Source organism: Cupressus sempervirens, chromosome 7, assembly GCF_028749045.1.
Source record: "Cupressus sempervirens isolate cs-2001-9-10 chromosome 7, ASM2874904v1, whole genome shotgun sequence".
Classification (NCBI taxonomy): Eukaryota; Viridiplantae; Streptophyta; class Pinopsida; order Cupressales; family Cupressaceae; genus Cupressus; species Cupressus sempervirens.
Window position 1 is genome coordinate 138,011,858 of NC_143124.1, and position 15,199 is coordinate 138,027,056.

Consider the following 15,199-nt stretch of genomic DNA (forward strand, 5'->3'; position numbering starts at 1 on the left):
GTATGCAATTCGAGAACTGGATAGACTACTTTATTGATGAAATTGAAAATGGAAAGAGAAAATTTGATTGTGCTAGAATTATAAGTGAAAATTTAGAGTTGCAACTTAGGATAGTACAAAATCAAAAACAATTCTACATGGGATCCTATCTTTTTTATTTGATTGCGAGACTATATGAAAATCCTGGACTTAAGCCCTTAGGAGTGATTGGCAATGGGCTAGGGCAATGTTTGGTGCATGAGTGCTATCCATAGCTTCATTTGCACAACACGAAAGATTATAAGATGTTTAATGATGCTTTTTCCATGAAGACAGTAAGGATATTGCAAAGGACACCTGCTAAGAGGCTCTCAAATGAAGTAGAAGTAAAAGTTAAGAAGTATGGGAGTTGTTTCATCCAATTTCTGCAATTTACATATATCAGAGTAGCAGGGAGTACAGTTTGTCCCAAGAGACTTCCAAGGTACCAATCCAACAAGATAGTTTTGATGGAGTTGGCTTAGGCAACTTGAGCATTATGACAAGATGATGAAACTTAAAGGTGAGACAGGGATTACCTTCTCATTTGGAATAGGCAATGATACTTGCCCCGTGTAAAAACCTCGACTAGCTTCGGACTGATAGGTATTGAAGCAATACTCCAATTGACTAGATCAGTGTGCAGAGAATTCCTTCACTATAAGTCACAATGCTGCCACCTTAAGCTTTTAGACTGAACCTTTTTTGAAATATTAACATGAATTGTATTCGAGAGGTCTCCAAAACACCTAGCCCACCCAAAATCATATACGAGCCATGGAGCTTGGCTGTTGGTCCCAAACTCAAATCGCAAGGCATAGAAACATTAACGCAGGTCTTCAAGGATACACCTGTCAGCTCCTATGCCAATCGCTTGCTCATCCAATATGATATACAAGTAACAAATATGCAAGCTGCCCTTAATTCCAACCTACAACCACCAAGCAACAACAAGCAAAACGCAGACCCTCAATGAGCTTATATGACTGGAGGTAAGTGTCCACACAACTGGCAATGAAATTGAAGATCCAATGATAAAGTTGTTTGATTTCTTGATGGATGAATTCAGCTTAGAATTTAGTTAACATGATTAAAATGCATAGGACGTTGCCTCCAGATGAAATTCTACCCCTTCTCCATTGCCAAAACTGATCTCCCAGCTTGCAGACATCAAAATGAAGTAATTCGATTTTACTTCTCAATTTCAGTTTAGAGCTATTAAACAATCTCCGAGACACAACATGAATAGAAGGAGATATGCATATCATTATACCTCAGCAACAATTTGCAACAAATCACAATTTTCGGAAAATCCTCAGAACTTCACACAAACTCTCAGCCAGAGAATCAATGAGAAAATGTATAATTCAAGATCCTTCTCCTTAGCCATAGAAGTACAGTAGGAGTATGTCGGCCAATTATATACTTCGGCAAGGGCTCACAGGTCAGAAATTAGGAAAGCCACAAAGGCACAAAGAAAATATATTTTCAAGCGTTCTTTTTTCAATGAAATGAGCTCTCATTTATAACCTTTCATTGGCCAAAGTTTCCTAAAAAACTCCACTTCAGAAATTGTGGAAGTTTTCCAAAAGAACTCAACACTAGAAACTTTCTAACACATTTTTTAAAAATATCTTTTAAAGTCATTATTATAATAATGCAACTCAATGAAAAATAACTAAATAAGAGCTCATGCAATTATTAACCTGATCAATTGCAAGTGACGACCAACTGCTAGAGCCACCCACTGCATTGCCAAAGATAGCAACTGCCAAAAATAAACTTACTAAAAATAGTAAGTTTACAACTGGGACCCCCAAAACACCCTGTGAGCTCACGAGGGTCACTATGATGAGCTAACTCCATCAACCGCATAGACTCGCCAAAAACAGGGACATTACACCCCAATCCTGTCACCTTTGTAGCTGCGGAGGAGTTGGTATCATCTAGGATGGTATAGAGCAAGACAAGGATTCGATCTTAATGGTCTTATCAAGGCATCTCACGAAAACACATTCAAACATATTACTACTATAGAAGATTTTTGAGCCAATGCCCAAGATGACTTTCATGTGAGAAAGCTAGCTTTTTCAAGATTGTCAATGGACATGATGAGGGCAATCAAATGGAGAGGCCTTGATATTCCCGATCAACTGGAAGAGGATGAAAATGTGCTAAGGGAAGATTATGATACAGTGGATGGAACAAAGATGGGTCCAGTGGATTGGGATGATCATCAGGATCCTTCCTTAGAGGCGGTTACAAGGACAGTTGATCCACACATTATGTCATGGTACAATGAGAAGTTAAGGCAATTACAAGGTTGGAAGGTACACCTTACTTATGAGAGGATGAAACTGGAGAAAGAGGGTCTAGCGGAGTTAGTCGGACAGAAAGGTAGGGGCAATAGCTAGCAACAAAGAGTAATTAAGGGTACGAAGAGAAATTTGGAGGTTGAGAAAAGTAAAGAACATTAGGAGCCTCCAGCAAAAAGGAAAAATACAACACCGTCAAGGGAGAGCATAATTGAGCCTACAAGCCAAGAGGTTAATACAAGTGGACAAAGGGTCTCGGTAGAGGTGAGCTCTGATTCGAAATCAAGTGGTTATAGTAACAGTATAGAGTACTCTCCTCTCTCGGCGAACCAACATGGAGATGATGTGACAGTCACTAGTGAAGAAGAGGGTAGGCCAATTAATATTGAGGAAATAAGCCAGGCACTTGAGGCTGTCGGCAATGCTTTGCTGGTCGAACGGAATCCAGATTTGGGGAGATACGCTGCACTGCTATGGTTAAGGCAAATGCTTATGCCAAGAGGCGAGGTGGTTTCTGTCCGAACAATCAAAGATATTTAAGGGTTAGTGAAAAAGGATGATAGTGAGAAACATAAACAAATTGCAAAAACGGTGGCAAAGGTAATCAGGAGTGATGATAAGGGTCACTAAAAAGTTCAAATTGCTATACCAAAGGTTAGTAAAGCAGTGGATGAGATTGTAGCCCAGGAGTATGAAATAGTAGAGCATAGCTTGGGAAAAATCACAGATGAGATGGAGTATGAGAAGGATCACGAGAAGACACTGCAAGCAATGAGCAACATGATGAATTCAGTTGAGCTCAAGATGAAGTACACGCCTTGCCCTCCCATGAAGGAAGTCAACGACAGGCTAGCCAAGTTCATTGCCTTGGCTAAGAAGATGAAAGAAAAGGGTAGAATTATATTAGAGGATCATTTGATGTAAGCCCAAGTGACAATTTCTTCTTTCTTCTTGGGTAGGATAGATGTCTAATTCTGATTGGCTACCATTTTGGTGCCTTCTCATTGGTTGCCACTTTTCCTTTTTTTTCATTTGTCCATTGATGAGGTGGCATCTTCTCATTGGCCGATAGTGTGGCAACCCTAATTAGGGTTTCTGGGATCTAATACAGATCATTGATTTTGCCTCTTAATCTCTACCGTTGGTTGTAATTTTGGCCCCTATATAAGGCCATTTGCTCTCATTTGTAAAGGGTTGAGAAAATTGTTGCTTAACATAATACCAAAATTGCTTCTTTTTATCATTGTTGTGACTTGCATGGTGATTAAGAACATTTGGTGTTAGTGCATGGTTTCTACTTCCAATAGTTAGAGTTAGATTTCATTGAAGTTTTTAAAGTAGATTTCATTTCAAGAAAGTTAGTACGCGTAAGAATAGATGGATAGTTATATGGTGATATTAGTGGATGTTTGATAGGGATCTATAAATTGGGCCACTAGCATCCTAGTGGCTGGTTAGGAAGCCTTGCTTGGTGATCTAGTCTTTTTTTCTTGAATCATTGCATCTATGGAGGTAGAGCCGCCGGTAAGCTTTCATTAGATTTGATCCCCGCCCATTTGCTAATCTTTCCATTCATAGGAGTAAAGGTAAAGCAACAAGTAGTTAGTAGTTGGAGTTTATTTAAGAAGAAAGTTAGAAAAGGAGAAGCATCATTTGCAAACATACCCTCCATCATCATCACCATCAACATTATTTGGCACTCATATACTTTACAAAGCCAGACATCACCATCACAACGAGAGTTCAACAATCCTTGAGTGAATAACATAAGCCCGCCTTCGTGATTAACCAAAAAATCACATTAATATAATTGAGTTAATATCCACAGGCATAAGGAACATTGGAGTTTTTCTCATGTCATCACGAGTATTAACTTTTCAAGACAGGGTTGAGTGTTTGATATTCTATATCAAGTATTCAATTCCTATATGTTATGTAGTTGTAAAAAACTGACATCAACATTATTTGGCGCTAGGAGGGCATGAATGACTTTCATGTGCCTTCCATCTTCACGCCATCAACATTATTTGGCACTAGTATACATTGCAAAGCTAGATTTCATCATCACCACAACAAAAGTTCGACAATCCTTGAATGAACAACATAAGGCCGCCTATGTGATTAACCAACAAATCACATTAATATAACTAAGTTAGTATCCACAATTGTAAGGAACATTGGAGTTTTTCTCATGTCTTCATGAGTATTTACTTTTCAAGAGAGGGTTGAGTGTTTGATATTCCGTATCAAGGATTCAATTCCTATATGTTATGCAGTGGTACAAAACTGACATCAACACATCTCCCAATCATAGATTGGATAGCTCTTCTTCACTCCTCTCAACATCATGCTCTCATATGCTATGGGGTGCTTTTCCTACATCAGAACTATACCGATCCCATCTCCTAAAGCATTACACTATGACTCAAATGGATTAGTGAAATCAAAAAGAGCTAACACTATGCAAGATGACATTACCTACTTGAAATGCTCAAAACACTGTTTTGTTAATACTTACCACTCAAAGGCTCCCTTCTTTGTAAGATCTATCAATAGAGCTATTGTTTGGGGAAACCTCGATATAAACCTCCTGAAAAAGCCAAACAATCCAAGGAATTTGTTCAGCTATGTGAGCCTAGTCAGATTTGTCCATTCAATGATGGCTCTAATATTCTCTAGATCTACTCTCATCCCATTTGCATTGATGATATGCCCAAGGTATAAGAGTATATCATGTCGATCTCACATTTAGATTCCTTGGACAATAGTGACTCACTCTCTAGTATACTCAAGAAATCTTGCACATGTTGTAGATGCTCCTCCTAGGTCTTGCTAAATATCGAGATGTCATCAAAGAAGACTACGAAGAATTACCTACAAACTTTTGCATTGTCCATAAATACTTGGACCATATTTTTATTGTCTACCATCTCTATAGAATCAATAAAAATCCTAGAAATGAACTTTGCATCTTTTACTTACCCCTTCACAATCAATTGGCCTCAAAGACATTGCCCCCTTGAGGGACACTGCAATAACATTTATCAAAGGACAGTTTTTGTCATCTTTCCATCCATTGGAAACAATAGATACACATTTTAATCCAAGAATCTCTAATTAGTTTCAATTGAGTTTCTATAAATTTTCTCTCTTTTTGTAATAAGGTGGTACACACCTTTTCATACCCATGACTTGTGAAACTAGGAGGTGCACTATTTATCGCTGACACCATGTTCTACCAAAATGGCGATCTCACAAAATTGAGTGGAAGAGCATAAGAGGGGCAACGTGCAACTTTTTTCCAAGAATATATTTTGCTTGCATTTTAAACACCCTCTCCAATAGACCTGTCTTGTAGGTGGGGAATCCTTTATCTTTGTCTTTGGTAGAGGGTATAGGCATGAAGAGATGTTTGGAGACAACACCTATCTAAGAGGATAATTTCATTGTTTTTTTCTTTCTAGAACTATAACCACTTTGTTGCCCTTTGGCAATCAATTTGTCAACATGTTATGGTTCTTTTATAAATCTCACTATTTGTATAGGAGACAACTCCTTATCTAGGCCCTCACACATTAATCCCTTTACCACCAGGGCCCATAAAAATGAAGTTTCACTCAATAATAAGAGCTATTATATTGTACATTACAAAAATTATAATTCCGAATAAATTCCCCACCTCCAAGACCTTGTAAAGTTCTTGTGGTATGTCTGCGTAAAGGAGATCCTTTATCAATATTGAATTTTTGACTTACCTCCTCACCCACTAAACCTTGACTGCTAGACATTGTTGAAATCTATAAAAATAAAGAAAAAAACACTCGAAAGACTTCTTCACAAACTTGAGAAAATCTATCAAAAGCTTGAAAAAAATCATAAAAAGACTAAAGAATAGTGTTCAACTTTAAATGCTTAAATCTCCTTTGTGGAGCCTATTTGGCACTCCACAATCGATCTCCTTTGAATACAATCACCTCCCTCCAAAATACCAAAATGGAGAGAAAATATGGCGAGAGAGAAATAAGAGTTAAAATAATATGTTTTTCTTTTTAAAGGACTCCTAAAGGGGCGTTTAATGGTCTAGGAGTACAAAACTATAATGTTCCAAAGTAAACTCGGCCTGAAAGCGATCTTGGCCCGAAGGGAATCTCGTCTTGAAGGGGATCTTGATCCGAAGGGAATCTTAGTTCGAAGGGGAACTTGATCCGAAGGGAAGCTCAGTCTGAAGGTAATCTTGACCTGAAGGGGAACTTGATTTGAAAGGAAACTTGGTCCAAGGGGAATCACGACCCGAAGGGAAAATCAATTTGAAGGAGATCTTGACCCAAATGCAATTGCTTTGATACCATTGTAATGTTCCGAAGGTGAACTCGGCCTAAAAGCGATCTCGGCCTAAAGGTAATCTCGACTTGAAGGGAATCTCGTCTTGAAGGGGATCTTTGTTCGGAGGCAATCTCAATCCGAAGGGGATCTTGATTTGAAGGGAATCTCGGTTAGAAGGAGAATTTGATCCAATGGGAATCTTGACCCGAAGGGGAATTTGAGCTGAAGGGGAACTTGATCCAAAGGAAAACTTGGTCTGAAGGGAATCATGAGCCGAAGGGGAAATCAATCCGAAGGGGGTCTCGATGCAAATGCAATTACTCTAATACCACTGTAATGTTCCAATTCCCGCAGTTGAAGACGTGCTTCCTCTGTATCCTAATTCCATCCCCATCAAATAGTTGGAGGGTATTGTACGGAAAGTGGGAAGTGTACGGTGTCTTTGAGTTGTCCATGTGGTACAAATGAGTTGATTGTACAATGTCTTAGGCTTTGGTCATATGGTGTTGTAGTTTGGCCATATTGTTGTTATAAAGGGTGACTGTACGGTATGTAGAGTAGGTTGTAGTGTTGGGAGGGAGGTCGTACGGTGATGGGAAGGTGTCCCTCTAGTGAGGGGGCTAATTCCACACGGTGATTTGTGCGAGCCGTATGGTGACGTTGTCACACTCCGTACAGTGCTCATTGATGGATCCACAAGGTTGCAAGTAGATGGATCCATACGGTTGCAAGTGTATGGTGTATGGGTGAAGGGAGACAAAATGTGATCACTTTGCCAAAATATTGTACGCATCCGTGCGAGAAAGAAAAATTGTTACCAATAACAATTATATTGTAGATGATTGCACTTAGAGAAATAACAATAGAACTTCAGATTTGCCAGATATAAATGATAAATAAAATGTCGCTCTGATTTGTCAAATCTGAGCCAAACCATACAAACGGAATAGGGTGGGGGTTGAATTCCACTGAAATCGTGAGAACCAAGTAGGGAAGATCTTTCACTTCCGAAATGGCAACAATAGAGAATCCCAACGGGAATTCGCAGTACAAAGAATAATAAACCAAATTGCATACCAACTACTACCTACATGTCATGCTTAAATACCCTTCGAGGAACTCTCGAGGGTTACAAAGATAGCTGAAGGCAACGCCTACAAAAACAATTAAAATAAAAATGGATATGAGATACACTAAATCAATCGAAACCACAAATACAAATATGATTTACTTGGGCCCCATATTAATTAATTAAAGTAACTAAGTAAAGGTTCTTTTCTTATATTATTTAAATTCTGGGAACAATTAATTAAATTATTACATTAAAATTTGGGGACATGACGAATCCTCATTGCTGAAAGATTGCTTGCCCTCAAGCAATCCGTCATCAGACAAAACTTTAACAACTCTAGGCTCTCAAATCAAATGCACAGGTGAGACAAGTGAAATGACATCAATCCTGGACCACAACACCACATTGCCATCAAACTTTCGTTGCACCACTTTGATATAAATATTGTCATGTCTTGAGTCACTTGGATCCCAAACCAAAGACGTAGGTGAAACAAGTAAAATGACATCAATCCTCCCTTGCACCACACTGTTGTTAAGCATCCACTGCGCCACTCTGATATAAACATTGTCATGGCCTTCAATAGGATTCCAATGACACAAATTGATGAAATCTTTCACGCCATTATGTTCAAAAATCTCTTTGGGTATGGTCATGCACAAAGACGCTGATGCTGGCAAAAACTTAGCCACTGACACAACCTCAATGACCACTATTATATTCCTGACAGATGAAACCTTGACGAAGAGAGCTTTGATGGTGAGAATGTCGGCGAAGGCGGGCTCAACTGTGAGAACCTCAACGACAGGAGCTTTGGTGAAGGGTGTTGCGATGATGGGAGCCTCAACGAAGAGAAGCTCAGTGAATGGAACCTTGACAATGAAGGGAACCTCGAACATGAGTACCTTGACGAAGGGAGCCTTGATAGAGAAAGCCTCGACGAAGAGTACCTCGACGGCAAACAAAATTTTAGTTGCAAATAAAACCTCGGTGGCATACAAAACCCCGACTGAAGCCTCGATGATGGATAGAGTTTCAACAACGAGCAACGTCTCAATGGCAACAAATGTAGCTACCGCGACAGACGTAGCCACAATGACAAACACACAATGATGATGGAGACAACTTCGACGATGGATACAAACTCGACGACGAACATAGACTCGGTGACAGACACTATGACACTAATAGATACGACGATGACAGACATGATAATGGACTCGGCAACGGAAACGACGATCGTGATGACCACAGTGAAGATGACAGACATAGCGACAATGACAGTGACAGGCATGACGATAGACTCAGCAACAAACATGGTGGCAGTGATGACAATGGACATGATGACGATGATGGATATGACAATGGTGACAACAATAAATACAATGATGATGACAAATATGGCAACGGTGACAACAACGAACACAATGGCGGTACAGACATAACAACGATGACAACAACAAACACAATAGCGGTGACACACACAACGACGATGACAACAATGGACACAATGATGGTGACGGGCATGACAATGGACTCGGCAACAGACACGACGACGGTGACAACAACGAACACAATGACACTGATAGACACAACGACGGGCACGGTGATAGTGACGGATGTACAACCTCGGCGATGGATATGACTACGATGATGGACATAGCTTCGGTGACAGACACACAACCTCGGCAACAAACACAACCTCGGTGATGGACACAACCTCGATGACAGATTGAGCTTCAGCAATAGACACAACTTCTATGATGGACAAAACCTCAGCAACTGATAGAACTTCCTTGATAGATATTGCTTCGGCGATGAGCACAACCTCGGGCACAACTTCAGTGATGGGCACAACTTGATCCGTCCATGTCTTCACAAGATCCATGCAAGCAACATCTTCATTTTTTTGTTGTTCTCCCCATGTTGGTGTAGTAGAAAGATTTAGCAAATCCTCCTGGAGCAACCCTTTAATCATGCCTTCATTCTCCTCACGCATCACCCTTATTATTGTCATCCATTTTCTCCCACTTGTGCAAATGAGATATTAGTTTTTCTTCACAATGCTTGAAAACATTACTGACCAATCTATATGGTGCTATAGAGGGGATACATTCTAGAGTACGAAAAACCCATAACATAGATGTGATGGGTTGGGATATTTCATCCATCTCTTCAATGCACGAAATCATAGACTCTCCATAGCAATTGAATTCTTAGTATCATGATCTTCCTTGATGGTGATCAAGAAGTGATGAAACATATCATGGACCAATTTTTGCAATTCGAGATCTAAGAGGAGGTTACTTTGACATTTGCACAATTCTCCAATATTGTAGATCTCCTACCAAAAGGGTCACTACTGAAGTCATCAAGACTCTGAAAGCTATCAATTATCAAATGTAATATCTCTATCATGGTGTTATCATCATACGGTGCTTTAGGAGCCGAAATTCTCAAAACCTCACTAAGACATGCTGCAACTGCCAATTTTTTATCCTGGTCACGGTGTCTAAAAAGCCTAGGTTGACTTAAGGCATTCTTAATCAGTGACAGGATTCTTTGTATAAATCTTGAAGGTAATTGGTTCACCTTACATAAACATACTTCCAACATATCTAAGGGAAGATCAACACCTTTGTTGAGCTCTTTGCCAATCTTTTATAGCGCCTTCAACCACCACTCTCCATTGCTATTCGGTGCGATAGTGTGATTCAAGTACCAAAATCTCTCAATCATCCCAGCAAGCTGGCAACATCACTATCTTTGATACCATTGTAATGTTCCGAAGGTGAACTTGGCCTGAAAGTGATCTCAGCTTGAAGGGAAAATCGTCTTGAAGGGGATCTTTGTTTGGAGGCAATCTCAATTCGAAGGGGATCTTGATTCGAAGGAAATCTCGATCCGAAGGGGAACTTTATCCAAAGGGAAACTCAGTTCGAAGGGAATCTTGACCCAAAGGGGAACTCGATCCGAAGGAGAACTTGATTTGAAGGGAAACTTCGTCCGAAGGGAATCATGACCCGAAGGGGAAATCAATTCGAAGGGGATCTCGACCCGAATGCAATTACTTTGATACCAATGTAATTTTCCAATTCCCCGCAGTTGAAGATGTGCTTCCTTTGTGTCCTAATTCTGTCCCCGTCAAGTAGTTGGAGGGTATTGTACGGAATGTAGGAAGTGTACGATGTCTTTGAGTTGTCTGCACAGTACAAATGAGTTGGCCGTATTGTTGTAGGTTGGTTGTATTGTTGGTATAAAGGGTGGCCATATGGTATGGAGAGTAGGTCGTACAGTGTTGGGAGGGAGACCGTATGGTGATGGGAAGGTGTCCCTACAGTGAGGGGGCTATTCCACACGGTGATTTGTGGGAGTTGTATGGCGATGTTGTCACACTCCATACGGTGCTCGTTGATGGATCCGCACGGGTGCAAGTAGATGGATCCATATGGTTGCAAGCGTATAGTGTATGGGTGAAGGGTGAGGAAATGTGATCACTTTGCCAGAGTATTTTATGCATCCACACAAGAAAGACAAATCTTTACCAATAACAATTATATTGTAGATGATTGCACATAGAGAAATAACAATAGCACTTCAGATTTTCCAGATAGAAATGATAGATAAGATGCCGCTCCGATTTTCCAAATCTAAGCCAAACCATACAAACAGAATAGGGTGAGGGTTGAATCCCACCGAAACTGCGAAAGACAAGTAGGGAAGGTCTTTCACTTCCGAAATGGCAACAATAGAGAATCCCAACGGGAATTTGCAATACAAAGAATAATAAACCAAATCACATACCAACTACTACCTACAAGTTGTGCTTAAATACCCTTCGGAGGAACTCCTGAGGGTTTACAAAGATAGTCGACAACAACACCCATGGAAACAATTAAAATAAAAATGGGTCCGAGATATAGTAAATCAGTAAGAACCACAAATACAAATATGATTAAGTTGAGCTCTATATTAATTAATTAAAGTAACTAATTAAAGGTCCTTTTGTTATATTATTTAAATTATGGGACCAATTAATTAATTAAATTAAACCATTACATTAAAATTTGGGGACATGACAAAAACAAAGAACCTTTTTAACATATTTTTAAGCCACTCGTATAAAGTGGGCTAGCAGGCCCGCTTTGTTGTGGGTTAAGGGCACACAAACTGCACGCACGCCCACTCTGTGGGTGTGCCTGGATGGACGGGGCCGTGTGTCCTACCGTACCCATAGGGTTGGGCATGCACCTTGTGTGTACCCAACACACACCACAAGCACATCCACGCCCAACAGAAGCCTGCAAGATGCAAACCCTGCAACGTAGGATATTGTCATTCTGAATATCATTATTGACCTATTTGATTGAATTCCCAAACCCTTGACATTATCCATCTATGCCATAGATGAGTTGGCTATCAAGTTCAGATTCGACCTTTAATCAGATTGAAAATCAACTTAGCACTCATTAAAACAAAGGACAATGATATTATATATTAAAGTATGGAGATATATCTTGTCATATCACCGTAAATACATACATAACAATTACATCAAATAAAAGAATTGTGTACAAGCTATATAAAAATAAGTCTATTCCAATTTGAATCATAAGAAATTAGACAAATTCCTAAACAATTATATATGGGGACATTACAGTTATACCTGTTTGGAAGATTCTGAGTAAACTTGCTAACACCCTTCTGTTTGGTCGATACCCTGTTTGGAAGGGATTATTGTATCTCTATGACTAATTGGAAGAGTTTGAATTTTAGTACTGCTCACCCTTATTTTCTGTGGATGCCAACAAATTAGCCTCATGTAATGTTGCCCAGTCAATTTATTAGAGACCTTGTAAGCAAGCTGCCTTGTTGGAATGATTTGCAACTATAGATTCAACACCTGGCATTCACTATTCTGGCTGCTGCTCCTTTCAAGACATTTTTCTCCTGCCAGCTATAAGAGGAGATGAGGATGTAATCACCATATTGAAGGTGTCACTGTCTCCTGGGCAGTTTTTGAAACCATTTCTTATGTTTTAATTTATTCTCTATGATGACAGGCTGAAACTACACTTGGACCATGGATAACCAGTTACACATTTGCATAGTTAACGACAGAAAATCAGAGAATTATACCATGTCATCCTGTAGGTTCAGTGGACTGGCAGTCATGTCAGTGCTCTGTTTAATAATCACCCAGAATAGAATCTCTAGCTGCTCAGAAGGAAATGAGAAGAACGCCTGTATGAAATTTAATTATCAACCATGGGAGGTACAAAAGAAATAACGCTTCAGCAGAGTGTCGAAACTAAGCCTGAAAACGGCAGAAGACACACCAAGGCATTTACACTTGGCATATACAAAACATCTTCAGACATTTAGCTCATTCACCACTTGGTATATTCAAATCAACATCTTCAACACAAGAAACAAGATTGAGTGCTAGCAGACATAGTGGAACATCACAAACGTATTTTTATAAAAAAAGGATGTCACCATAATATGTAAGCCATCTTAATAAAAATTGCCAACACAGATAACAGTCTCAACATAGACGATCAGCCAATGACATCAATGACCAAAAACGTAATACTAACATGCTTGTTCAACTCCTGCTAGGAGGGAAGGACATGAGCAGGAGCATCTAGAGAGAACTGGAAGGGGGGAAGGTGGTCCATTGTGATCCTAATTTATATATGAACTAAAATTCATGCTTTTTCCTAATCACTTGGGTAATATCATTCCAGTTTAATTAAGGCACTCCTCACAAAGATCTTGTTAACAAAGATTAAGGAGTTCAGAATTAAATGATAATGCTGTTTTCTAAACATATGTATCAAGAGCAATAAGATAAGAAAACAGGAAAATTTATATATGAACTAAAATTCATGCCTTTTCTTAATCACTTGGGCAATATCATTTCAGTTTAAATAAGGCATTCCTTACAAAGATCTTGTTAACAAAGATTAAGGAGATCAAAATTAAATGATAATGTTGTTTTCTGAACACATGTATCAAGAACAATAAGCTAAGTTACCAGTTCGAGTTTGGGGATGGATTCAGATATGCAAATCCGGTTCATGGATTTGTGATTTTTTTTTCCAATTATGGTTCGTGAATTTCATAGTATGAATCTATGATGCTTGAGCATCGATCAATGCCAAATATCTAGACTTAAAGATAAGCGTTAGAATTTTTAATACACGATCATTGATCTGTGCTCACGAATCTAAAGAAAATCATCACATTGAATTACAATATTACAAAAGGAAAGTTCAAAATGTAGATCATTAAATTTTGAAACATGATTCAATGATCATGAATCATGAAAGTGTTCATCATCGATCAATCATCAAATGTATTATTAAAAAAAGTCGGATAAAAAAAATTCTATTTTTGAGTGAGTTTGGGGGCCTTGGGCCCACTTTATTTCACTTGGGTTGTGGGCCCCTGGAAGTCATCTCAGATCCGCATGGGATTCCTCTGGGTCCACATGGGATTCCTCTGGGTCTGCACTAGATCTCCCTAGGTCTGTACTAGATTCGCCCATGGTTCGTATTCGGACCTATGGGTATGTCTAGATCCACAATGGTGTGGATCTGGACAAACCCACAAATCTGAACATGGTCCCTATACAAATCCAACATGGACCAGTCTGTGAATTTGGTGCAAGGAGAGATGAACAGCTAGGGCCAAAGGCACACCCAACTATCCAACCACCTCACTGAGTACACACAATGGAAGAAAAACACAGAGAACAACACTAAGGAGAGAGAGTAAACAACACTTTATTGATTCATCAAGTTATCAGCATACATGCCTAGCTGTAAGGCCTTCTAGGTTATGACCAGATACAAAAATATAACTTCAAATTCGCAACAACTGCTCCAGACTCTCTAAGTCCTCCTTCCTAAATTCCCTCTTCCAAATCTCTCTCTAGACTAAACCAAAGACTTCTACTTATACTTGCCAAAACGGCTTACAGAAGATTCTAGAACATTACATAAAGAAAGGCCAGCCTCAAAACGGTCAACACTCATCCCTAGACAAGATACTATCATTAAATTCACGATCTAAATTAAATACAGGAGTCGGCTCCAACTGAGAACCAAAACACAGACAACTTGTTTAAAGAAGGACCCAAGCATCAGCAACAACAGGTTCACTTGGCGCATGAAGGATAACTCGGTCATCATAGAAGAACTCGGCTAACATTGCAGGACTCGATCAACACTGAAGTCACTTGGTTGACACTGCACAACTCGGTCAGCAAAGAAGAAACTCGGTTGACACAGCAAGCTCAATTAACACAAAAATAACTCAGCTAACACTGGAGAGCTCGGTCAACATGGTAGGAACTTGGTTACACTGCCATAATGAAAAAAAGTGCAGGATTGCAAGGAAACCCAGGAGGCTCTTGCATTAGAATCCAAACTGGTTGCACTTGGACCCAATTTGGAGATCTAGG

General features: G+C 39.4%; 1 protein-coding gene across 2 annotated transcripts in view; it reads right to left on the minus strand.

The window, feature by feature from the left end:
* Window positions 1-15,199, minus strand: part of LOC149545892 (helicase SEN1-like) — an 87,694-nt gene that overhangs the window by 14,470 nt on the left and 58,025 nt on the right. The window lies entirely within an intron of this gene.